The 5,064-nt window shown below is 39.0% G+C and overlaps 1 long non-coding RNA gene across 1 annotated transcript; it reads left to right on the top strand.

Annotated features, from left to right (window-relative positions):
- The first annotated feature begins 783 nt into the window (after positions 1-783).
- Positions 784-4,521, top strand: LOC104850329. Its single transcript, XR_776938.2, has 4 exons — positions 784-800; positions 1,425-1,477; positions 3,465-3,537; positions 4,378-4,521. It is a non-coding gene; the product is annotated as an uncharacterized LOC104850329 (long non-coding RNA).
- Positions 4,522-5,064: the final 543 nt, after the last annotated feature.

The following is a 5,064-nucleotide window of genomic DNA, read 5'->3' as shown; positions in this document are numbered from 1 at the left end:
GACAAATGGATTCCAAAGGAAGGGTTGTTTAGGGTTCTAGGGGGACAAACAAGGACTAATTCAGTTAAGGAAAATAATTTATTAGAAGGACATCAAGTAGCTCAACAAAGTGTCAGAAAGGCTGGCGATCCAGCTTGAGTAAAAATGCATGCATTTGTTCATAAGGGTTACCATGACAAAGCACCACAAATCAGTGGCTTATATAACAGACACTTATTGTCCCACAATTTTGGAGACTAGAAGTCTGAGATCAAGGTGTTAGCAGAATTGATTCCTTCTGAGGGCTATGTGAGAGCATCTGTCCAGGCCTCTCCCCTAACGTCTGGCGCTTGGCTGGCAATCTTTGGCATTCCTTGGTTTCCAGAAGTACTGCTCATATCTCTGCCTTCTTGTTCACATGGTATTATTCTTGTACGTGCATCCGGCTCTGAGTCTACATTTAGCTTTTCTTTTATATATAAGGATGTAGCCATTCGATGAGGATCCATGCTAATGACCTCATCTTCATTTGATAATCTGCAAAGATTATTTCCAAGTAACGTCACACTCACAGATACTGGATGAATTTCAACATCTTTTGCAGGGGCACAAGTCACACAGCATCCCTGTCACTAGGCGTGACTGTGGCATCGCAGCCCCTAGATGCTTGCTGCTCCTCCTCTGGACTCTCGTGGCCCAGGCAGCTATCCTTGCTCCTCAGTGACACTGGTTCCTGTCAGCAACGTCACATTAGAGGGTGGGGAGAAGGCGCGCCTAGCTCGCGCCCTTTCCTCTCTCCTTCCTCAGATTCACAAAATGAGGTAGGTGCTCTCCAACACCGAAAGTCTTCAGTTGCTGGACAGCCAAATTTAAGACTTCCCACGATAGGCGGAGCCCACAAACTGCAATGTGAACCCTTTCGGGTGTCTATAAAGGAAAGGGTTGGCAGGACTGTGTGTATGTGAGGTGTCTCAGGGAACGTAACTCTTATAAAGCGTAAAAGGGTTAGAGGTGACAGGCTGGAAAAGCTAAAGGCAAAATACTTGGCCCTTCAGGTGTCTCAGCCCGTCTTCCTCTACCCACAGAAAATTACTTTTAGTACTTCTGTTGGTGGGGCTCATAGCAGAGCACAGAGGGTGAATTGCACTGACGAGTACACATTGCAAACTCACCGGGCACCGTCATTAGCTCTGTCTAATCCTGACCCATTGCTTTTTTTTTTTTCTTTTGTGATACCGGGGATTGAACTCCGGTCCTTGCGCTTGCAAGGCAGGCCACTGAACCGCTAAGCTAAATTCCCGACATTTACTTCTCCCCGCGCCATTTGCCTTTGAATGATATAACACATCTATGTCTCCAAGATAAGCTTCCCCGGCAACAGATTAACTCCCACGTCTAACAATGCTTTGATACGTTTCAAATATACTGTTTCCCCTTCTTCCTAGTGACCGCCTATCTCTGTATGTCCATCTCCCTCATAGGCTGTATCTTTCTGGAGGTGAGAGAGTATCTTATTTACCACAATATTTACAGTGCTTGCGCCCCCCTGCCACTGAATGCCCAGCAAATGTGAGATGACTCCGTGAATGGATCGATAAAAAGCACTGTGTATGTGCTGCTTGGGAGAAGGGACAGGGTAATTTATTAAATACTGTAGCTTTAAAAGGTTCTCCATTTGACGGGGAACTTTCCTCCGAGCAGTTCTGCTATGATCAATGACCATGTCTTATTTTTCTAACAGCCATGTATAGAATAAAATAATGGGAAACAAACAGAGATAGTAGCATGTGTGTTTACTCTCCCAGAAATGCGGGCTTATTTGGTGCTGTGTACTTATTTTAGTAGAGATTTTTGACACTGAGATGTCAGGCTATTTCTGCTCCCCCAACGAGAAAGCCTGGATATGAACAGAAAGACAGATTTTGCAACTGGTACCTTACTAATGCAAACACAGTTTTCTTTGCATCACTTATTGGTATGAATTTTTATTCATGTTCTAGAAATCTCATACATAATAATGGAAATAAAATGACTTCAAATCCGAACTGAGAACAGAATGCAAAAATTCAGTTCTGTATTGTCTTGGATGCTGAAAATGTATTAGCTCAGCCTTTCAATTTGGGTTCCTTAAAGTTTGAGAAGCAAACAAGAATTAATTTCAAATAAAAATCTGTCTTATATGTATAATGCAATTTTTTACTTTAGTTAGAAAAAAACCACCATTATTTTAAAATTAAATTTCCCTTGAAAAATAAAGGCTCAAGTTCAAGGATAAAGTGTTTTGAAAAACTTGCAATTTCAAAAAACAAAATGAAGGAACATAAAAAATGGTTGTAGGACTTTTGATAAAGTTTTGATACTGCTAAGGTTCCTTCCCCTCCTTTCATAAGAATTGGTCCGTACACTCTTGGGGTCCTTCCAACATAAAAAGTGATTGGCACCTGCTCAGTTCCTACCCTTCTGGTGGTTACTAGACATTCAAATGTACTTGTTCTACACTGATATTGGTGGGGTTGTTTTGTTTTGAGACAGGGTATCCCTGTGTAGTTTAGGCTGGCCTTCAACTCACTATGTAGCCCAAGCTGGCCTTGAACTTCTCGTGATCCTCCTGCCTCAGCCTCCCAAGTGCTGGGATTACAGGTGTGTGCCACCACCTCCAGCTTGCTCTACTCTACAATGAGAAGTAGATGTCTGTAAAAGTTCTATTTTCAGTATCAAACCATTTTCACTTTAATTAAAGATCATAATCCAAGAGAGAAGGTAGGTATCAGGGTAATAAAGAAATGAGTGGTTAATGCTTTAATGAAACTTCCAAAGAGGTTCCATTTTAATGGTGCTGGTAAAGAAGGGAGATAGCTATAGACATGTTGAAAGTTCTTCAAATTTGAAATGTAAAATACATGACTTATTTACAATTTTAAATATATTTAGATATGCTCATTTAACAAGCAGGTATTGTTAACTATGTATATAGTGACCTGTTAGGGAGATGTCCAGCAAGGAAGAGTTCTGAAAGATATTCCTGTACATCTCTGGTATATAATCTTAATTCATATCTTACTTCAGACCTAGCTTCTAGACTTCTGAAATAAAATCTCTCACTTTTGTAAAGGTGTTTATTTCAGCAGAGCATTGTGATGCATTTCTGTACTCCTAGCTAATTGAGAAGCTGAGGCAGGAGGGTCAATTGAATCTAGATTTTGAAGGTCAGCCTGAGCATCATAGAGAGACCCTCATCTCAAACAAACAAAAAAATAAGTAAGTAAGTAAGTAGGTAAAGCTGTGGGTTGGGGATGTAGCTCAATAGTACAGCACTTTCCCAGCATATATGAGGCCCTGGTTTAGTCCCCTGGGCCACAAACTTTTTAAAAGGTGTTTTGTTTTCTTTGTGATAATTCTTCCATTCTAAAAATCTTTCATTTATCATTTTATCCTATGACTGTTCGAATGGTCTGCTTGTTATTATGGCAATCTTTAATTAACAGACTATCAGGATTCCCACTAATTTATCATCATCATCATCATCATCATCATCATCTTAAGTCTCCTATGGTCTGGGTAAGTAGTAAAATCAAATGCATTTCCTGGCTAGGAAGGTAACACAAAATGTACAATAAAGAAATAACAGGGAGTTGTTGGCCTTTGGAAAACTGGGGGATATATTCTCTACCTAAAAAGCATTAAAACCATGATGCTAGCCAGAAAGGACATATCTGTGTGTATTTTTTGTTTGTGGACTTTGGGTTTCTTTTTTAACATTTTGGAAAATGATAATTAGACAATGTAACTCTCCAATTAAAACACAAATACATGAGATTAGTGGCTTACTCCTGGAAATATTAAAGATAAACATTTCGAAAATATTTTCTGGTGAGAGTGCTGTTAACTAAAATAATAAAAATACTAGTAAATGGATCATTGCTGGATGGATTAAGCGGTGAAAGCATTATGGTATATAGAATCCCCAAGAACACTTATAATTATATTGCTCTTTTTATTTATTATGAATTAATAGTATAGGATCTATTTTGGGAAAAAATTTTGCTTTGTAAATACTCTGTGTATGCATATTTGCTCTGTATATTTACATTAGACAAGGGTTTCCTAAATTGTTGTCTAAGGCCAATCTAATACTCTTGAAATTGTTACTCCTCAATGCAGCTCAATTCAGAGGAAATGCTCAATTTAAAGCCAGAGAGAAGGAGCAGATCTCAAAAGAACAGTGAAAAAAATAAAACAAAACAACATATGCTTTAGACAAATCTTACAAACATAATTTAGCCTAGACACAGAACAGGAGAAAATAAAGATTGACTAATGGCCGTGGACCAGAGTGTTCCCCAAAGCCTTGAATCTGGAAATTATTAATTCCTATTTTTTTTTCTCACCTCCTCAAAGATTCGGTGCATACATTGATGTCTGGAGCCAAATCCACACAAGATGATTTTTGCCACTGCATCTGGTTCTCTGGGAACTCCATTGTCTGCTTTCTTGAAGCTTTTCACCTTTTCGTCTGAAGTATGTTCTGGCAGCCAGAGATGTGTCTGAATTACGTTGTGTTTTTAGGAATCCCACTTTCTCTTTACTGGTAAAATCTGCAACCTGGTGCAAGGATGTTAGAAATATGCTTCCTGAGTATACATTTGGGGGGCGGGGAAGGCAGTCCCACTGTTCTTTAAACCCACTTACAATGCAGTTCTCATTCCACCAAAGACTAGGGTTTCCTTTTGTCACATGGGCCATAGTTAAAAACCACCAGTCCTCTAGTGACCAGTGAAATTGTGCCTTTGCCATCTTTCCCTGATGAATGAGGTGGCTGTTAGATCTCTGTTCTTTTGTGAACAGAATACAAAATAAAGTGGTACACAAAGGAAAACCCACACAGTTTTCAAGAGCAAAAGTACTCCAGTTTGAACAAATAGTTTGGATTTTATTATACTATATTTGGCATCACACCCAGATGATTTATTATATTAAAAACATCTTCTTAAAAAATCAACCATGTTTTAGAAACAAAAATCAAAAGCTTAAAATATATGTCTCCCAAGTAAGTGCCTGTTTTCCCTGAACTAAAACTGAATAGTG

The sequence above is a fragment of the Fukomys damarensis genome, unplaced genomic scaffold (assembly GCF_012274545.1).
Source record: "Fukomys damarensis isolate Sample0158 unplaced genomic scaffold, DMR_v1.0_HiC HiC_scaffold_14, whole genome shotgun sequence".
Lineage (NCBI taxonomy): Eukaryota > Metazoa > Chordata > Mammalia > Rodentia > Bathyergidae > Fukomys > Fukomys damarensis.
This window is presented reverse-complemented; position numbering and strand designations above follow the sequence as displayed.